The sequence below is a fragment of the Mauremys mutica genome, chromosome 2, assembly GCF_020497125.1.
Source record: "Mauremys mutica isolate MM-2020 ecotype Southern chromosome 2, ASM2049712v1, whole genome shotgun sequence".
Classification (NCBI taxonomy): domain Eukaryota; kingdom Metazoa; phylum Chordata; order Testudines; family Geoemydidae; genus Mauremys; species Mauremys mutica.
Window position 1 is genome coordinate 10,675,898 of NC_059073.1, and position 22,232 is coordinate 10,698,129.

Genomic DNA, 22,232 nt, shown 5'->3' on the forward strand with positions numbered 1-22,232 from the left:
GTGGGGGAAGGATGAAATTTGGGCATAGGAGGAAGGATTTCCGACTAATGCCCTAGAAAAAGGTGAGGCAGCTCACCATTAGGCAGGCAATCTACCCATCTATCTGCTCCCGTCTACTCTTCATTGCCTCCACCTTCAACTACGTATCGATGCTACCCATCTACGACGGCTATTAACTATTAATAGGCTGTATTATTATTTCTTTTCAAACTGTAAGTCTATATTTCATTTTAGAAAAAGCTTAGAGTTAAAGTAAAGAGCAAATAGCTCTGCAATAGCTTCCTCTGCCAGAGGTGTGAAAACGGAAATTGCCACAGGCGTGGCCCGTATCTTCCAACACCAGGTTATTAAAACAGACTGTGAGTATTAACCACGTTTGCAGCTTATAATATTGTATTACCATAGATGTATCTCTTAAAGAACTGTGATACTTGTAACTCTGTAATCCTAACTGTTTTACCATTTGCTTACCATTTCACTGATTTTAATAAAAAGGTCTTTATGACTATATCTGTCTCATTGTAAACTCCTGTCATGACCCCGAAGTTCCTTTTATAAACTCTGTGAAGCTTGATTCAGGACGAACTTTATCTTCTGAGCAAACAAATTGGCGAGCCAAACCCATACTAATTAATATCCAATAATAATTATTACTAGCATTTATTAATTAAAATACATTGATTAAATAAAATTAAATTAAGTGGATAAATTAAATCAACTTTACTAATACACCCCAAATCAGGCTACAGTCAACTGCCCAGGTGGTGTTATTATCACTCTGGAAATCAAGGGGCCCTTTGGAGCAGGGGATTCTGGATCCGGGAGAGTGAAAATGTCCTGTTGAGCAACAAGGGATTCAGTTCTCCCAAGTGTAAGAAGGGTTCTACCTGTCCAAGCTGTTGTAGCCGGAAGAGACCGTGTTATTGTTGAGGAAGATGGTGCTGTGGATAGTCAAAGTTGGCAATGATCTTTGTCAGTGCTGGTGGATCCCAGGGTTTGGGAATTGCCAAGGATGACAGTACCAACAGATCATGGTCTGGTACCGATGTAGCCCTATGTCTGTGGGCTGTCTTGTCATGCCTCTGGGACTTGTAGTACATCTTAACTCCTCTTGGCCCAAGCTGATGGGCATGCTCAGAGCTGAATCTGACTTCCTCAAAGTGGATTTAGAGGAAGACTTAGTCTCATGCTTATGATACTGCCTCCATGATTCCTGACAAGATCCCACCAGGGGATCAATGGGGGTAGATTCTCCCATAGCAGAGTTGGAGTTTGTCGCAGGAGGCACACATCTTGCTGAATCACGCTGATATTCCCCAGCCTGGGTCCAATTGAGGTCTCGTGGCCTTGTCCATCAGATGTTTCTGAAGATGCAGTTCCCGGGTACACCTTCTCGGGTACAGCTGGGGAACGACAGGCAGATACTTCACTTTGTCGCGATGTGGGCTTTCCCAAGGCAGTACAGGCAATGCTGGTGGTTGTCCCTGACAGGGAAGGATCGTGGGCAAGGAGCGCATAGTTTGAAGTCCAGAATCTTAGGCATAGTCCAGTACCTGTATAGGGGATTTTAGCCTGGATCATGTGGCAGCGAGAAGGAACTGGAGAGATAGTCGGTCTGCCCTGCCCTTTATCCCCTTGGTCAGAGGCAGGAGGTGAACCAGGGCACTACTATCAAATTCTCCGGCTCCAGGCACATGCCGCCTATGCGTAACACATAGTGGAATACAATAGGGACCATCACTCGAAGAAGAAGAATAGATTCAGTGGCCTGGCTCCTCACCTACCTCCCACACCCCCTCCTGGCCAGCCCCAAATTGGTCTGGGCCTTGTAGAGGGCTTTATGCATTTGCTAATTTCACCCTCTCTGATATGCTTCATGAGGCTATTAGATAGTTCGTGACAGCTGAAACACGGTTAAATAAAAAATAAATCAAAAATCAAAAATCAGTGCCTGGCTTTCCAGCTGTCTGTTTGCTAACTTCTATAGCAGCCAAACATGAATGAAGGGCTCTCTATCCGTCACAGGCAGTTCTCTCTCTCTCTAAAGCAGGCTAACCGGGAGACTAGTCAACATGCGCATGACAGTGATCAACGATCAAATGCGTGACTCAGCTCCCGTGGACCCATTCGGTTCACATGAGGAGGCAGCTGAATATTGCTCTGTCACAGGCCTGTCAGTCAAGTGGCGGCACGAAGACCTCTGTTGACACACCCATCACCGTTACTCATGGGAGAAGTGCTTTTCTTTGCAGCCAGTGCCGCCAGGCTGCTTTGTAGCATCAAGAGGACATTGAGCATATGGACTGGCATCCAGGCGATCTTCACTTGTGATTGAAGGTGAAGAGGCTCTGCTGCTGCTTCTCCTCACTGCGTCTCTCGGGGAAGAGCTGTGAGACGAAATCCTCCTCCCACCTGCTGCTTTGCCTGCTGCTTCCTCCGCTCTGTGGGATGCACCATCCCTTGCCCAGAGCCTATTGAAGCTGACAGCTCCTAGCCAGCATCTTCACAGCTGAATAAGGCTCACGAGTTCAACAGCGGCTGCTCCTGGAGCACAGGATGGGGAAAAGGTCCCTAGCATTATGGCTGGTAGAGCAGGTACTAAGGAATCAATCCTCCCCGTAAAAGAACAAGAACAGGCCAGACCCACAGCTTCTATAAATCAGCATCCACTGAATTCAAATGGATCTGGCCCCTGCAAGTCCTTTAACAGCCTTAGAAGTCCATTATGAAGAGAACAATGATGTAACCGATCCATTCCTCTGCTACAAAATTTTCCATGGAAGGGAGGAAATGGGCAATGGTGCTGTGAAAAAGCCGGCTGCAAGGCCAGAGTTCGGAGTGCATTGTGTGTTCTGCTGACATGTTGTACTGGAAACATGCTGTCATGAATAAAATAGAGTCTTCCTGAGACCAGAGCATGATCTTTATTATTATGTGCTCTGCCTTCCACTAGTGCCCAATGAATGATTCCTGCATGGCACAGGACCTTGCAGCGAGAGAGAAGATTGGTCCATTTTTTGACAGAACTGTCCTGCTTTTGGTGTTTAGATGCAGTGTGGATGGTAGCATTGCAAGTGTATTTGCAGCGAGAGGCAGAGACGATGTTGGGAACAGAGTTGATGACTGACTAGTTGTCTTGCCAACCCAATAGTTGTCTTGCCAACACAATAGATTTTCTGGTCTCTTTTCTGCAAACAATTCAACTTATGCATGTTAGGGTTTATTGTCTTTTTTGTTTGTGTGGGTTATTTTTTTTATGCCATGTAAGTGTCTTAAACATGTCAAATAAGAATTCAAATGAGAACGAGGGTTTTAAAAGGTGGTATTTCTGGCATGTTTTCAGTGTGCTTTATAATCAGAGCCCTGGCGAAAAGTTGTCTTAACAATTTAAAAACACCAACAATAACCCAGAACTCTCCAGAACTCTTCAATCAGAGCAACGTAGCTGCCTCATTAGGCATTCACAGAGGATACAAGTACGGCGCCTACCAAAGATTTCTCCTTGTTAATAGAAGTAACTGTCAAGTCTCCATGTAACTGGAGTCAATTATCTACCATGTCAGCCACCGGGAAAGATGAGAGTATAAGCAAATATAGGAGAGCGTTTGGGTTTCATAGCTTCTTTCATATTCAAAGTATGTCAACGAATTTTACAAAGTAACAAGTCAGGGAGAGAGACCTGTAGCAATAAAATGACGGCTCAACCAAATGGAGCAGCCAACACGTGGTCAGCAATAATTCACTGAACCTTGGGCGGTATAACCTGTTTTACAGAGACAGGAGGAACTACAATGATGGACCCATTATAAATACCTTGGCGAGACAGACAGAGGGAGAAAGGTGAGCAGAGAAAGCAAGAGACAGAGATGCAAATAGATATGAAATACAGCCGACAGAGACAGATGGAGATGTGCAAATAATGTATTTTTTGGTTAACTGGTAGTTCAGAAAAATTGAAAAAAATAAACATTTGAGGTTTGCCCCAAAATGAAAATTTTCTGAATTTTTGGCTCAACATTTTCATTTTGGGTCGAATGTCATTTTGGGTTGAACAAAATTTTTAGACTATTTAAGCATTTCATCCAAAGCATTATTTTCTCACCGAAACCAACAAGAATTCACAAAATGTTTTGGTTGACACGCATCTACATTTTTTTTGCCAAAAGAGAGTTGTAGAAACATTTTGCCCAGTTCTAATGTAAACCAATACTGCACATGATAGAGAGGGCATGGAAGGTCTCGCTGAACTCTTTTTAAAATGAGTCATTGAATGTTTAACATCCACTTGGACAGCCCAAGTAGAAATCTGCACAATGGAATGTTTATTTAAGAGAAAATATGAGTAAACAAATATGAATTGTGGCCCATTGATTTTCAATCACTGTTAGCTTGGATTAGATTTGAACTGGTAACCAGCACTTAGATGCTTTACAACCCATCACCAAACAAAAGGTACCACTACAATTTTCATTTGTACAATTTTCACTTCAGTTGCTGCCTCCAATCCACTAGCCAACACGGTACAGCTCCTTCCAAGCTATTGCTGTCAGGTTTCATTTTGAAGGATATTTGTTTTCCATTCCTCACACCAAACAACACTGTACAGTTTCATCTCAATTTTGTTTACCTGAAACACTCAAGATTTTTTTCATTTTCAGATCTCCTTTTGCCTTGTATTTTCACAGCCACAAAACACAGCCGTTCTATGAATTTCAATTGATGTTAAGTTTGTTTCAAGAAAGTTTCTTTGTTTGTTGCAGTTGTTTCTTTCTTACCAAGAACTCTAGATTAAGAAACACAGCATCGTGTAAATTCAGGAGCAGTTTGCCTTCCAAGGGCTCGCAGAGAATTTTGTATAGTTTTCCCCCTCTCCCTGAAAGATCTAAGGAAAAAATTCTTCCTTGGCGTATCTATGCCATTGTGTACCATATCTTACATGTAGGGAAACATTCTCAAAAGCATCTAAGTGACTGAGGAGCCTATGGTCCATTTCAAAAGTGATTTAGGCACATCAGCCCAGATCATCGAATTCATTTAGGTGCCTAACACCCATTAAAAAGGACCTAAATATCTTTAAGGATCAGGATCTTAGGAGCCTAAATCTAACTGAAAATCAACAGGACTTAAGCTCCTAAATCACATAGGTACTTTTACTCCTAGATATTAGCTTCAGGCCTCTGTAATCCTAGGTGAGTTGCAGCCAGTGGATTTATATATTGTTTCCCAATGATTTCTCTATTCTACCATAGATCCTGGTGTATCATCGCATATGTCAGATATGGAAAAGACCTAGCAGGCCATCTAGTCCTTCTTCCACTGGCCAATTCTTTATGGTTATTATTAAACATGTACAGTGGAATTTTCAGAAGCAATCAGTGCTGGCCTAACTCCACTCCCACTGAAGTCAATGTGGAGTGTGAGTCAGTAAGGGCTGGCACTCGTCACTCTAATATATGAGCTTCCAGTACTTTCATGAATCTATCTTCACAACACCCCTGCGAGGGTTTGGGAAGGAATTTCCCCCTGGTGAGATTGACAGAGTCCCCTGGGGGCGGGGCGGGTGACCTTTCTCTGCAGCATGGGGCATGGGTCACTTGTAGGTTTAAACTAGTGTTCTAGCTTCTCTGTAACTTGAGGTCTTTAAATCCTGATTTGAGGATGTCAGTAACTCAGCCAGATGTTGTGGGTCTATTACAGAAGTGGGCAGGTGAGGGTCTGTGGCCTGTGATGTGCAGGAGGTCAGAGTAGATTATCATGATGGTCCCTTTTGGCCTTAAAGTCTATGAATCTAAGTGTGGATTCCTTGTCTACAAAATGGAGATGAGATGCAGGATAGATTAAGTAATTTGGCCAAGGTAACGCAGGAAGCCCATGGCTGACCTAGGACCAGACCCCAGGTCTTCTAAGTCCCAGTCCCATTGCCAGTCTTGTACACCATCTGTCTTACTTCCCTGTTCCACTGTTCAGCTTAATTCTGAGCCTGTAGCTGGGATGCCATCAAGGCAGAAGTCTTGAGTCATAGGTGGCTGTGGTCTCAATGGGGTCCAACATACAGGTGCTGCTAGCTGAATTTCAAACAGATCAGACTCTCCATCAGCATTCCCAAATGATAGTGCTAAATTTCCTTGCAGATGATTCAATGATATTGTGGAAATTACAGCTGTCATCTTCCGCCACCATGGGCACAGGATATATAATTAGTAGCTAAAAATAATTACAATCTTGCAAATGAAAGGCAGGCATGTAAAACATATAAGCATTCAGGCTTGTCTGATACAGCATCATTAATAAAATGCATAATCTCTACTCCAGCAATGTAGCTGGAGTGCACCTGACTCACAGTGAGAACGGTGGGTTATTCACTCAAGTGTTTTCAGCGGTAAATGGGTATTTGAATATAGATTTGAGGGTACAGGGGATATTGCTATGTTAATAAAACTTTAATTTTTAATTGGATTCTCTCTGCCAATTCAATTTCCCTCCTCTCTCCTGATTCCTGCCTCTTTTATTCCATCTTTTTTCAAAGCACTGAAAATATTAAAGGCTGTTAAAGAACGTTTGATCCATTTCAAGATGTACGACCTTTCAGAGGTGAACCAAGAAATGTGTCTGGCAAAAGAGAGGATGAGGGAGAAGAGGGTTGCATTTGCCCATTGCCAAAATGGAAGAGATCCAGAGGTGAGCAATAAAAATTCTTCAGGAGCAAAAGGTGAATGGTTGGAGATGATTAAGCAATAGACAAGAGATTAAAAGGACTAAGGGTGAGCCTTTCAAAGCAAATTCTGAGATTCTGATGCCCAAGTCCTGTTAAAATTAATGGCAGTCCCATTGTAAATCTCACTCTTGGACTATTAAGTTTAGAAAGAAGAGTGGGGTTATATGAATGCAAGGCTAATAGACTCTCCTCATTGCATTTTTCTGGAAATACAAGAAAACAAGACACAGCTGATGAAGTTAATAGGCAAGAGGTTTGAAAGATATTTCCACAAGAAGTTATGGAGGCAAACTAGTACAATAAGGTTAAAAATCGCTTAGACATTTCTGCAAGTCAGAATAGTTGGGTCAGATCCTGAGCTGGTGTCATACAGTGTATCTCCATTGAAGTAAAGCTGATTTACAGCAGCTGAGAATCTGGTTTAGCATTTCTAATTACATTAGCTAGGATAAACTCTCAGGGTATGGCTACACTTACGAGTTGTAGCGCTGGTAGTTTGCAGCACTGGTCATCCAGCTGTGTAGGAACAGCGCTGGTGTGTGGCCACACTCACAGCTACCAGCGCTGGTGTGTGGCCACATTTGCAGCGCTGTTGAGAGTGATGCATTATGGGCAGCTATCCCAGCGTTCAAGTGGCAGCAACGTGCTTTTCAAAAGAGGGGGATGGGGTGGGGTGTAGTGTGACAGGGAGCGTGGGGAGAGAGAGAGAGTGGATTTTTGGAGCCAACACTGTGTGTTAGCTTCCTGCCTTGAAAAAATCAGAAAATGTTTCCGACCCCTTAGTCTTAACTCTTAATCGCAAACAGCCTGCATCTTCTCTGTCAAGCAAACACTCACTCCCTGCCTGCCTCATTCACAGGGGTTATCTCATTTGATTGATCACAGCAAACAGGAGCTGTGTTGGTTTTTCAGATAAGCAGCTCCGGTAGCAACGAGACGGAGCTCTGAGTTCACAACAAAACAAAGAGAGGCTGAATAACAAAACAAAGAGAGTAATTTAATTAAAAGCATTCTGGGATAACTGCTAATACCCTGGAGGCCAATAACAGCGCTGGTGTGTGTCCACACTTGATGAGCAGCGCTGGATCAACAGCGCTGCAATGCTTATTCCCCATGCAGACCCAGGTGTACGGCCAGCGCTGCAGCCAGGGAGTTGCAGTGCTGGATGTGCCCTGCAGGTGTGGACACTTACTAATTGCAGCGCTGGAAAGCCTCCACCAGCGCTGCAAATCTCAAGTGTCGCCATACCCTCAGTCTTCAAGGTCTTTGCTGTTTGTCGGAGTCAGGTAGGAATTCTCAGTCGGCCTTTCATGGGACAATATTTTAACAAATCCACAGGCCATCTCCGAACCTGGTGACTGTCACCATCCTTCACACCACGGCCACTTGGAACTTCACATGATGGCAAGGATAGACCTCAGACGACCTGCACTGAAAGCACAGGCTTGCTCCACTTGAGCTAAGGGAGAAGCTTCATTAGCTCTATCACTGTAGGGACTATGATACACAACAGCACAGTTCTGATTCCATCTAAGAGAGGGCAGTAGAATACACATGCACAAAGCTGACTAGCTAGTTGGGATCTGTTGTTTTGACACTTCCAGCAGCAATCTCAGAAATACTGGAAAACGACAGACACTTTTATGACATTGTTCCTAATAGCATCACTAATTGCCAAATCTTGGGGCCCCTATTCCCTTTGCTGGGACTGAAGACTATTTCTAATGCCCACTCCTTTCTCTGTAACTTGTAAACCTGCTGGAAGAGATCAGTGCTTAGGGTGAAATCCTGACCCTATTGAAATCAAGAGCAAAACTCCCATTGACTTCAATGAGGTCAAGATTTCCACCTTAGAATCCAGCTTCCAACACAGCCTCCCTTAAACTGGGCTATTTTTAAAGCCTCCCTGCCATGCTTTGTACCTATTTATAAAGCAAAGATGTCAGAGGATACCGCTTTGCTCCCTTCAGTCATATAGCTGTGGGGTTATTGTGTCTGGCAAAGGTCCCCTCATCTGGGAAACTTGTGATGGTGGTTTCATTAGAAGGGGTGAGCTAGCAATCAAGAGGTCGGCACTCTGGGGCTTTGAGAACTCTCAAGCCACCAAAATTATAAATATCCCAGCAGTACGGGAATCACTGTTTCCAATTTCCTTGTACGCTTTACAGCTGCTCTTGGTTTTCCTATCTGCAAAGCATTTATTTTTACAGATCAGGAGGATGGCGGGGGGGGGGGGGGAAATCAGCAAGGCCCAAGGTCTCATGCACATTCTGATTGCAATTTGTGATTGGCTATGAAAGTTCAGCTTCGCTGCCAGTGGCTGGAATATAAACAGCTGGGAGAGTAATAGGCTCAGGAAATCTTCAGTGCTAGTGGTAGCTGGACCACAGCCTGTTTGCCTTACTCACATGAACAGGTAATGAGTGCAGTGAAAAATGTGGCCCAGCAAGAATAGTTAGCTTTGTATAACATATTGGATTAAAGAGAATTACTTCTCCTACTTCATGGGAAACTATATATTATCCTATCACATGCCATTATTGACTGTAACAGAAATAAAACATGGCATTTGTCTCTACAACCTTCTAAAGAACAAATTTTGCAAGTATATTCTCATAACATTTAGTTTGATAACAGCTGCAGTCAGGGCTGAGGACAGGGCATGGAGCGGGAGTCAGGGAGTCTCATTGTCTCACTCGTGAAAATTTGGCAGAAGGGTTCAATCAGGAACCAGGAATAGGTGTATTCCCATCTTTGAGGCCAAGATTTTAGCTGGGTTAAAAATTACTGGTCATTTTTATATAGAGGTGAGACTAACCGCCTAGATAAGTAAGGAAGAGATATAAACCTTCGTGCTTCTGGGCATAATCCAACCCCTAGTGGATGAGAGTTGGGAAGAAATTTCCCATATGGGCAAGTTATTCCATAATTGCCCAGTTCAGTGTTTCTGGGACCTTTCTGTGCAGTGTCTGGTGCTTACCATAGTTAGAGACAGAGTCATGGACTAGATGGACCATGGATATGATCCAGCCAGCAATTCTTATGCTTTTATGAACGTTTATTTTGAAAAAAAGAAAATAAAGATAAAAAAAATAAATTAAGTCTAAAGATAGTCTTCATTATGGGCAAAGATTCAGGTGGCTGATGTCATCTGAATCAGTTGGCCATGGTTTGGAATAGGGCCAGCTGTGTATTCCTAGAGTGCACAACTCTTTAGGATGCTGCACAACATAAGGATGCAAGGTATTGTATCAGAAGGACCCTCATGCTTCTTTCAGGCTTAGCTGGTGATGAGACAATCTGCCCTGGAGGAGCCTGGAGTGGAGATGATGACTACGTGAGTTCCAGGTCTATGCCCAATGCAGCACACATTTCCTATCTGCTGGTACAGCTATTCTGCCCAGTGCATGGAAAGGGAAATGGAACCTAGGCTCTCTCCACTGCCTGCCCTCTTCCACCCACATGCATGGAGTGGGGAATATAGAGGTTCCCTTGCACTCTCTTACTCCAGACCAAGATGTGGCCCTTAATCTTTATTATCCAAGGATCTCAAACACTTTCCTAACATTAACTCATTAAACCAGCAATACTTCTGGGGCAGGGACTGACTTTTAGTTACATGTTCATACAAAGCCTAGTGCAATCCTTGCCTGGGACAGCCAGGTCCTATACAAATAAAGATACTCCTATCAAGAAAGGATCCACATTTTTTAGACGGGTAAAATGAGCCACCAAGAGGTTAAGGGACTTCCATTTGACCATGCAACAGGTCAGCAGCAGAGTCAGGACTAAAATCTATAAGCCCTGAGTCCTTCTCCTCAAACGACCAAGGTCGCATGTAAATTATGCCAGTAGAGTAATCTAACAACCTAACAGGGACTGACTGTAATGAATGCAATGTTAAACGATACTGAACATCCACCTAATACCTGTAAACCTGCACATCTCTTCTTAGGCTTTCCTGTAGCACTCATTACCATAGTAACTCAGCCCTGAACCCCAAAATGCCAACATTATTCCTTGGATCTATGTTGGCACTGCAGCGGAGACAGGCTCCAGCCAGCACAAAATAATCTGTTGATTCATCTTTCCTTCCATCTAATTAACACCAGAGAAGCATTCAGAACACACCACTTTTAGATAAAATAGAATGCCTGATAGTGAATGGCATTTATAATTAATAGCCAGCTAGCTGAAGTGGTAGCTCTTTACTTTTAAGTGTTCCATTACTGTAATTTCCCTTGAAATTCATTGTAATAACACTAATCCCAACGAGGCAATTTGGCTTTGAGTTAAAGGGACATTGTCAAGGTTGGGAAGGCAAAGATTTGACCTACTACCGGCCATGTTTGGGAACATGTGGGTGAGGCGCTTGTCTCTTCGCGCTCGTCTCTCCGTGCTCCTTCCGTAACCACACATTGGAGAAGTACTGGAGACTTGCTCCACAGGAGAACGGGGCTCAGAACGGCAGGGAACAATGTCACGTGCAAACTTACTATCCCACAGAACCCTTGTGTGATGCTGTATGATTGAATAAGACCATTTACGTCATTGATATTGCCACTGTTATGCAATTGTAACAAATCTTGTACAAAGTGTGTCATGTAAGGTGTCAATGTAACGTCTCCAGTCCATCAAATATGGATTATCCATGTATCATCTTTATATCTAAAGTTATGAATATTAGCCATGGACTTGTGTTTTATTCATGTGTTGTATTCCTGGGAAACACCCACCAGATCAGATTTACATCAAGGCCAGACAGCTGTGTGTTGATGGCCCATTAAGGACACTTCACTCTATCAACGGGCCATGGAAGAAACTCATCCCACCCAGTAAGCCTTTCTGTGGATGCCTCAGCAAGAATATGGGCAATGGCTGCCCACTGTGAGTCATCAAAGCATGTAAGGACATGTGATATGCTCATATGACCCTGGACTCCATCTTGAGCCAGTAACTTTCCACAAACAGAGGCTATGAGCTTTGTCTGAGACAGTCAATTTCCAGGCACACGGCAGAAGATATAAAAGACCCTTGAGATATCACCATTTTGTCTCTTTCATGCCCTGGTTCACTGGATTGTGGATTTACAACTAAAAGGAGCATTTTGAACTACGGACTGAGAACCTTCCAATCTGCTGGAAGTTACTAGAGAGACTTTACAAGCCATCAGTCTATGCCATCACTGCTACAAACGTGATATAAAGACTTTGCATGTATATGATCTATTAACCATTATTAACTCTCCTTTTCTTTTATTATTAAACCTTTAGTTTTTAGTTACTAAAGGATTGGCATCAGCATGATTATTGTGCAAGATCTCAGTTATATATTGACCCGGTAAGTGGCTGATCTCTTGGGATTAGAAGGACCTATATTTAGTGAAATTGGTTTTCAGTAAGCACTCATCATAAAGTCCGGTGTCTGGGTAGTGAGCCAAGGGCTAGAATGCCTAAGGAAACAGATTTTTTGGTTGCTTGTTAACCAGTGTGGTAAGACAGAAGTTTACTTTTGTTATTGGCTTGGTACAATCTAATGATAGAATAAACCACCAGTTTGGGGTGAGTCTGGCCTGTTTCTCAGCAGTTTGTCCTGAATTTGGCATCCTTAGCTGAGATCCATCCCACTGAGACACGGTGACACCTTGTTAGTATGGGATTGGAACAGCTGCACCACTATCTGTGTATCCCCTTTGTCCTTACAAATCTTACTGTAAAGGGAAGTCAAAGGAATTTTAAAAGGCATCAGGTTGACAGCACTGGAGAGTGAACTCCTCTCTTCAGCCACAAGGCAGGCACGGCACGGACAGCAGTGCTGTGAGTGCCTCCCAGCCTTGCTAACGAGCATCAACACTGACTGGCAGGTCGCTCACACCTGACTGTAGGTATGAGAGCGGAGTTCATCCTCTCTGGCCCCTTCAGTCCTTGGCCTATCTGCAGAGGCTGAGAAAGACCACCAATCAATGCCGTTTGAAATGAGGGCCTTTGTTTTTTGGTGGGGAGACCACCAGATTCATTTCCCATTGCCTGTTACCTGAACCAGCAATCTTTCCTGAATTGGGGTCTACATACCAGTACAACCATAGCATGTGAATTGTGGGTCCAAGGCTTATAAGTTCAGTGAAAGGAAAAAGAACAGAAAAGTGTGGTAACCATTACAAATATAGAAAAATACATGATTTTTTTCATTTAAGACCTCATGGGAATATCTTATTTGAATTACAGAATTCTAATAGCGAGTTCCTAACAGACAAATGCTTATTAAGGACGGCATCTGACTATAGTCCTTAACTTGATTAAACTCCTGAGCTCACCTAGATTGCTAGACTAGAGCAAGTTTCTGAGCTAAAATCAAACTCCCAAGATGGAGAGAACTGAGTTATGCTATCAGAGGGGTAGCCGTGTTAGTCTGGATCTGTAAAAGCAGCAAAGAGTCCTGTGGCGCCTTATAGACTAACAGACATATTGGAACATGAGCTTTCGTGGGTGAATACCCACTTCGTCGGATGCATGTCATTCACCCACGAAAGCTCATGCTCCAATACGTCTGTTAGTCTATAAGGTGCCACAGGACTCTTTGCTGAGTTATGCTACGGTCCCAGGCTGAAGTGAGTCTCTGAGCTATGCTGAACTCCCAAGCAGGAATGAACTCTTTACGCCTGGACCAGACTTCTTACTAAGCTAAGCGTCTATAATGGAATCAACTCCACAAAGCAGACATCTAAACCAGTGTTTCTCAAACTGGGGTCGCCGCTTGTGTAGGAAAAGCCCCTGGCGGGCCGGGCCGGTTTGTTTACCTGCCCTGTCCGCAGGTCCGGCCGATCGCGGCTCCCACTGGCCATGGTTTGCTGCTGCAGGCCAATGGGGGCTGCTGGAAGCGGCGGCCAGTAAGTCCCTCGGCCTGCGCCACTTCCAGCAGCTCCCATTGGCCTGGAGCAGTAAACCACGGCCAGTGGGCACCGCGATCGGCCGGACCCATGAATGGGGCAGGTAAACCTTACACAAGCGGCGACCCCAGTTTGAGAAACACTGATCTAAACAGATGAAACCACTGAACTCCTTTAGGTCCAGAACATGCTTTATTGTTCTTTAGCTCCACCTCCTCATAGGTTCTGGCCAATCAACCCTCTCCTTACTGACTCAAAATGGAGTCTCACAGCTACTAGTCATTGTAGCCTCTCCCAAGGAAATTCTACCAATGTATTTCCCTCAGATAAAAATACCTAAGAGAAGTCAATGGGAGTTGGGTGTCTAAGTTCCCTTTGTGCCTTTACAAATTTCCCCCTTAGCCTCTGTTATTTCAAAATAAAGAGAAAGAGCAAAGGAAAGACCAACTCTGCAGTAAGGGCCCTGCAATTGGTTTCTGCCTTCCCATGTCTCTTTGGGGCTCAGTAGAAACTTTCTAGGACAGGCTGCACCATGACACAATCATTTCATGCCCATTAAGAGACTGCACGGAATGGACCACACGTCTGCCCATGCGCCCAAACAGAACCTTCAAACATTCCAAATTCTCCTGCCAGTAGAAAGAATCCTACCCATTGGCTAGGATGCCATCATATCATGTTTCTATAACATGAAGAATGCCTTGCATTTCTACAGCATCTTCCAGCAGAGGATCTCAAAGCACTTTACAAACTAAGCGCCACCAAGATGGGATAGGCTCATTATTTTTCAGAAAGACAAAACTTGAACAGGGTAATTAATTGATTTGACAATGTAAGGCAGTGGTTTAGCTAGGTCTCCTGATGCCTCACCCTGCATTAGCTAGACCAGGTGTCTCTCTGAAATAACCCCCCAAGAAGCCCATAAAATTCATCTCTGACAGCTCAATATATAATGCCAACTCTGCATTTGCCATGGGTAATGGTTTACAGTATATCTCTTGCAAATCATTCCTATTAAAAGCATTGTTCTGTCTGTGACTAATGATTTATTTAGCCTTTGTTGCCTGATGTGAATCTTTCAAAAAAGCAATATGCAAATCTCTTAAAGTGGGATTTCAGGATTTTTTTTTAATACACGTCATAAATCTTTTCATTGGTGAGATGAATATTAAAAAACCTACAGCAAAATTTTTTGCATTAAATATCTTTAATGCCAGATTTCTCCACTCCCAATCATATGTATATCTTCTGATTCTTCCAGGGACCTAGAAATGACAATAGTTTGCAAATTAATTCCAATTCTGCAGTTTCTTGTTGGAGTCTGTTTTTGAAGTTTTTTTGTTGGGTGTAGCTCTCAAACAGCACAGCGGCGGTCTTCCAATTGGCCAATCTTCCTTCTGCCATTGGGGACCCCAAGATGTGTCCAGAGGGAAAGTCCCTGAAGAGTTCAACTATTCCAAACTTTCTTCCCGTATTTGTTCATTAGTATTACAATAACACATCACTCACAGAAAACTTGTTAAGCGAGCAATTCCAAGCAATTTCAAGATTTTCCTCTGATCATCATTTAGCCAGATGTGTTTTTTTCATGTCTTGAGGCCCTGACAAACACATCTCTGAGGGCACAATAATGATAATAATAAGTAAGTGAAAAGATTTTGTTGCCCGTTCAAATCTTCTGGCGGTCCAAGTTTGGTCCACATTCCGCCTATTGACTACCCTTGTAGTAGGTCAACCCAAGCTCTGCTAGCCTGGTCTACCTGGCAAACAAAATGATTCTCTAGCTTCCCCTAGTGGATCATTACAACTGGTTCCAGGGCCTTTATATTGGCACTACACTACCTAGAAATGTAACTTTTCAGGTCTGCAGGTTTCACTTATTCCATCAGACTAATAACCAGACAATAACACTGCATGTTGTGTGTGTGCTTTCATTTTCAATCTCTGCACCCTTTCACTATTCCCACTCACAATGAAAGTCACATTCTTGATGCTTTTCTATCCCTTGATCTCTCTGCGTTTTGATGTGTTGCTTCATACATACGCATTCACTCTTGCGCTCTCTCACTCTCTAATCGTTGCCTAATGTCTTTTTAGGTGACTCCCCTTGCTCTTCTGCATCTTCTCTCAGAAAAGAAGGGAAGGGAAAGGAAGCAGTTTGATATCTTAGCGCTTTTTGGACTTTAAATATCACCAATTACCAGTGTGACACAGGACAAGTTGCACAGTTCCCTACTGAATGTAATTGCTGGCTTGGTGCTATTGTGACTACAGCAATTGTCAACATCTGAGAGTTGACCTCATAGTTCAGGTGCTGTCTTGAGGCTGAAACTTGTACAGGAACAGCTACTCAGGAACTTTCAATAGTACTGTGTCTTTTAAACCCAGGCTGCAGCATGGTCCAGTAGATAGCACCCACTAATGGGGCTCAGAAATGCTGGGTTCTCCTCCTGGCTTTGTCACTTATTTGTTAGGTGATATTGGGTGAGTCTCTTTCCTTCTTTTGTTTTTTACGTTGTAAGGTCCTTGGGATAGGGACTGTTTCTTACTATGGCTTTGTACAATGCATGGCACCACAAAGCCCTTGTATTACCTCTCCTTGTATTCATACAAATATAATGTAACTTGAAAATACTGATACTAAACTGGGAAGAATGGTAGATACACTGGAGGGTAGGGATAGGATACAGAGGGACCTAGACAAATTAGAGGATTGGGCCAAAAGAAACCTGATGAGGTTCAACAAGGACAAGTACAGAGTCCTGCTCTTAGGATGGAAGAGTCCCATGCACTGCTGCAGACCAGGGACCGAATGGCTAGGCAGCAGTTCTGCAGAAAAGGACTTAGGGGTTACAGTGGACGAGAAGCTGGATATGAGTCAACAGTGTGTCCTTGTTGCCAAGAAGGCTAACGGCGTTTGGGCTGTATAAGTAGGGGCACTGCCAGCAGATCGATAGACGTGATCATTCCCCTCACATCTGGAGTACTGTGTCCAGTTTTGGACCCCACACGACAACAAGGATGTGGAAAAATTGGAAAGAGTCCAGCGAAGGACAACAAAAATGATTAGGGGGCTGGAGCACATGACTTATGAGGAGAGGCTGAGGGAACTGGGATTGTTTAGTCTGCAGAAGAGAAGAATGAGGGGGGATTTGATAGCTGCTTTCAACTACCTGAAAGGGGGTTCCAAAGAGGATGGATCTAGACTGTTCTCAGTGGTACCAGATGGCAGAACAGGGAGTAATGGTCTCAAGTTGAAGTGGGGGAGGTTTAGGTTGGATATTAGGAAAAAATGTCTCACTAGGAGGGTGGTGAAACACTGGAATGGGTTACCTAGGGAGATGGTGGAATTGCCTTCCTTAGAGGTTTTTAAGGTCAGACTTGACAAAGCCCTGGCTGGGATGATTTAGTTGGGGACTGGTCCTGCTTTGAGCAGGGGGTTGGACTAGATGACCTCCTGAGGTCCCTTCCAACCCTGATATTCTATGATTCTAGCCTATGATTCTATGAAAAGGATTACTGAAAGAGCACGTCTGGCCAGTATGTTCTTACTGTAGTGTACAGGTTAGTTTCTAAACAGGCATAGCTTTATTTTATTCTATATAGATTCTTATATCACACTCATCATCATAATATCTGAGTACCTTCCAGTAGTGCATTAAGCAATGGCACTGACATCTGTTGCATGATTGTTCTTTCATCCTCCACCCAGGGGGAGAAGCATGCACAATGGATTGTTTTGTTTTGGTGGGGCATGGTTTTTTTTTTTAAATGAATATATCTACTGCTATGTGACAGCTGTGGAGTCCTTGATGGCCACCAATTTGTTATGTTACAAATCATATCAGCCACACAAAGTGCTATAACTTCTGAGGGAAGTGTGGTCTAGTGGTTAGCACTGGAGCCTGTACATCTGAACTTCTTGGTTCTGACCCTGCCAGACAACTCAGTTAACTTCTCTGTGAGTGCCTCAGTTTACACATTTGTAAAATGGGCATAATAATAAAATTGATGTCAATGTGCCTCCTAGGGGATGCCATAAGAATTAATTAATTAACATGGTCTATGATCCTGATATGAGAGAGACATACAAAGCACAGTTGCTAGCTATAGGGTATGGTGACGAGGCCTAAGAAAAGGGCTTCTCAATTTGCTGGTTGGACCCAACTACTACTATTTCAGTTTTTCATAGTGTTAAATTAAACATGTACAAAGTTGAACACCCATGTCCTCCAGCCAGGCTGGCAAAGCATCCCAAGGCCAAAGAACAATGAGATCCTATGTTCAGATAAACCCATGTGTCAGCCTAGTATGAGTGAAAATCTAATGCCATGACTCTGGCACAGCTCTGAAATACTTTGAACAAAGAGCACATGGCAAGTCTCTCCTTCCTGGCAGCACACAGAGACAGTCTTCTGGTACCAGGACCTCAGACTTCAGGGCCTGATCCAGGGCCCTTTGAGTGCTGTGGAAGGACCCCCCTTGACTTCAGTGGGCATTAGCCCCGCTGACAGCACTGAGCACTGTCAGTCACAGGAGGCTTTTAATGATGGGACTTCTCAGAGCATGGTCACTGATGGGGAGTGCAGGATATTGAAAGTGCCCTCAAATAGCCTGGGTATCAGTGCACCCCAGCAACATTTTGTGATACATGACAACAGGCAGGAAGTTGTCTAAGAGGCAACTCTCTATGGTAAGGTCACAGAAGAGACTGTTGGCAGAGTACATGTGAATGATGTTTGTAAAGCCTGCTAGGGTAGCCTTACTGTGAAAGGTGCCCAGAACCTTCAGGAAGCCAGAAAGCCCCTGTCACCAAAAGGGGTCCCATAGAAGCCAGTGGAACTGGTGTTGTGGAGCATCAATGCGACTATTGCAACTGGCCCTAAGTGTTTGTACAGCATCTTCATGTTGGCTGGGATCTCTAGGGACAAATTATTAACAACACTATTCCCAGAGATGCTCTGGGAGGGAGAGTGCTTCATGAGCCCCTGGGGAACACAGCGGCCATGTCAAACCTTAAGTGCTTCCCTCCAATCATGACTGAAGCAGGATTAGGCCATGGCTTAGTTTTTATGTTGTATTTATCAGAGCTGCCTGTCAATCACGCAAATATATGCAAGTTTGGGCACATCATTTCATATACCCCTTCCTATGTCATTTCAGGGTCTTGAGAAGTTTCCCAGAGTGGAATTATTTATGATGTTGATGATTATGCTGTACTGGAATGTGACGAAAAATCAAAAAGCTTGTGCTAGTGAGTTTTTAACCTGAAAACTTCAACTGGTTGAAGGGATCTCTCCATCACTGTTAGAGACAGCGTGGTCTTGTACTGCATATAGGAACCCTCCTTTTCCAATTCCTACCTCTGTCACTGTCTGCCCTTAATACCACATTGCACCTCTGTCTCTTTTTACAAATGTTCTTCACTTGATCCCCAGCTGCTGTAAATTAACATCATTGCACTGAAGTCAACAGAACAACGCCGATCTACACCAGGTAAGGAGCTGGGCCATTATTTAGTAAGGCGTAAGAATTCTCTTTTGAGGCACCATGCTATCTGTTCATATCGCTACCATAGGTGAGAAAATTGAGGCCCTGAGAGAATTAGACCATTGTTTTCAAAAGTGTCCCCTAATTTGGTTGCCCAAGTTTATGACTGGCAACAAGACACACCTAGAACCTGATTTTCAGAGATTCTGGATCTCACAACTCCACTGGATGTCAATGGGATCTGCGGCTGCATAGGCCTGGATCCTGAAATCCATTTAAACCAATAGAAGGTAGGTGCCTCTGAAAGCCTGGCCCCACAGCAGATGTCTACAGTTGTACACCCAAAACCAAGGCTATCAGAACTAGTTTTGAAAATAATGACCTAAGTGACTTGCCCCATGTCAGGCAGCCAATGTCTACATTTATGGTGGGGTATAGAGCTGAGGCACTATATGCGTCAGTCAAAGGCTCCGGCAGTGAAGAAAGGCTCCTTATGGTCAGACTGCTGCTCTAGCCTCTAGACCACACTAACTCTTAGAGGAGAGGACCCCTTTATTTTGAGGTGGCCAAGGTGTTTCCCTGTGGAAGCTATGACTTCATAGAATATCAGGGTTGGAAGGGACCTCAGGAGGTCATCTAGTCCACCCCCCCTGCTCAAAGCAGGACCAATCTAAATCATCCCAGTCAGGGCTTTGTCAAGCCTGACCTTAAAAACCTCTAAGGAAGGAGATTCCACCAGTTCCCTAGGTATGTAAAAAGACTTCCATTTATAACAGGCACTTTGTGAATTGCACTGATGTAGCTCAAGCCAGCAGGACTTTGTATCACCACTGTGCCGTTTCTTCTGGCGTTTCACCGAGCTGCCACTTAATCTGACATCACATGACCTAGGCTGGCCCAGTATAGTGGAGCTACCTGTAGGAACTGTAATTCTATCAAAGTATCAAGTACCTTGTGAGTGGCAAATTGTGATGGGGATTGGTCTTACTGGTGGCAATGCCTAGCGGTTAGGTTCCTGGATCTCCACTTTCCCCCACCCCCAAGACTGGGCCTCTCGGCAGCAACCACTCCAACATCCCGGCCTTTGGAAGATGGGGAATTGGCCCTCCCAGCTGTGTCACCAATTAATTTAGTGAGTCCCCTTCTGGTGTAATAGAGTCCTAGACATATATAGAGTCCCCAGGGCCTTCAGTCCATATTGGGCTGCATTAGTAGGAGCATTGCCAACAGATCGAAGGAAGTGATTATTCCCCTCTATTCGGCACTGCTGAGGCCACATCTCGATTATTGCATCCAGTTTTGGGCCTCCCACTACAGAAAAGATGTGGACAAATTGGAGAGAGTCCAGAGAGGGCTACGAAAATGATCAGGGGGCTGGGGCACATGACTTACGAGGAGAGAATGAGGGATCTGGGCTTGTTTAGTCTGAAGAAGAGAAGAGTGTGTGTGTGGTGGGATTTGATAGCAGCCTTCAACTACCTGAAGGGGGGTTCCAAAGAGGATGGAAGTCGGCTGTTCTCAGTAGTGGCAGAAGACAGAACAAGGAGCAATGGTCTCAAGTTGCAGTGGGAGAGGTCTAGGTTGGATATTAGGAAACACTATTTCACTAGGAGGGTGGTGAAGCACTGGAATGGGTTACCTAGGGAGGTGGTAGAATCTCCATCCTTAGAGGCTTTTAAGGCCCGGCTTGACAAAGCCCTGGCTGGGATGATTTATTCATGGATTCATAGACTCTAGGACTGGAAGGGACCTCGAGAGGTCATCGAGTCCAGTCCCCTGCCCTCATTTAGTTGGAGTTGGTCCTGCTTTGAGCAGGGGGTTGGACTAGATGACCTCCTGAGGTCTCTTCCAACCCTAATCTTCTATGATTCTATACCTCTAGACCCTGATAGGTGGTTCACCTTCACCTCCAGGCTTTTAGCACCTCTACTCCCGCATACTTCTGAAAGAGAATTTTCTGGTCCTTCTGTAACAAGGGTGGTTAGTACAGGAGCCCGAGCCCTCCCACTCCATCAGTCTCCATCCCGGAGCCCTATGAGAGGCAACAATATCAAGCACCTTGGAGTGCCTAAGTGCTGCCTCCCTGGGCCACTTCCTAGCATTCACCTCCCCTGCCCCCAATCTCAAAGTCTAACATAAGAAAGAAAAAGGAAAATCACTGAACCTTCAGCCCAGCTGGGCTCAGTTGGTAGCTGCCTACTCACAGCAAAGACTTCTGAAGTTCCCTTGCGCAGGAGCTCTCAGTCTAGGTCCGTTTCCTCTACTCTCTGCCCCCTTCTGAGCAGTCAGGCTCCCTTTTAAGCTCCTCCTTTAGCTGGAGCCTGCTCTGCAGATGGGGCGGAGTCACCGTGCCCCAGAACTCCTTCAGTTCCAGTGTGCACTTTATACAACCCACCACACAGGTCTTCATTTTCCACAGTAGACCAGAGCAGTTGCAGCACAGACCCTTGCACAACGGTTACATTCTAGAGCTCTAGCAAGGAAGTGCAGCTTGTCTAAATGATGTTCTTTCATAATGTTATTATTTAGACAGAATCAGGGTTCACACCCATTCATTTCTCTTGGAGGCACAAATGAAAACAGTGGGCAAAATTAATAAAGATAAATTGAAAAATAACATGGTATTGATTGGCCAGCTTTCCATTATGTTCCACAGCATCACTCAATCTCCCGTTATACAAATAAAATGCTGTTATTTATCGCAGCCCAATGTTCCTCATAGCAAACGTCTCTTGCTCTAAAGAATAAATCGCAGGGGTTTGTGTTCTTCCATTCAGCAAAGTGCTAGCAGCCATTTTTTAAATCATACTGTCACCAGGGATCTAATAATAAATGGAGATATACCTATTTCATAGAACTGGAAGGGACCCTGAAAGGTCATTGAGTCCAACCTCCATTAGCAGGACCAAGTACTGATGCTGCCTCAGCTCCCTAAGAGGAACCCTCAAAGATTGAACTCATAACCCTGGATTTAGGAGGCCAATGCTCAAACCACTGAGTTATCCCTCCATCTTGTCTAGGGAGTGGCCTCAATAGGGGTAATGTTTCAGTTACACTGCTGCCTAGTGGCTGGTTTTGGTAGCTGCAGATGTATTTTAAAAAACAGGAAGTGCATTCTGAGAGGTATTGGTCTGACAAGAA

The 22,232-nt window shown here is 44.2% G+C and overlaps 1 long non-coding RNA gene across 5 annotated transcripts in view; it reads left to right on the forward strand.

Annotated features, from left to right (window-relative positions):
* The first annotated feature begins 15,938 nt into the window (after window positions 1–15,938).
* Window positions 15,939–22,232, forward strand: part of LOC123364808 — a 60,569-nt gene continuing 54,275 nt past the window's right edge. For 4 of the 5 annotated variants that reach the window (XR_006577288.1, XR_006577289.1, XR_006577285.1 and 1 more), the window contains exons 1-2: window positions 15,939–16,075; window positions 18,765–19,097. This is a non-coding gene — a long non-coding RNA (uncharacterized LOC123364808). Of the gene's footprint in view, window positions 16,086–18,764; window positions 19,098–22,232 lie in introns of all 5 variants that reach the window. The other variant, XR_006577286.1, reaches the window with a different exon arrangement.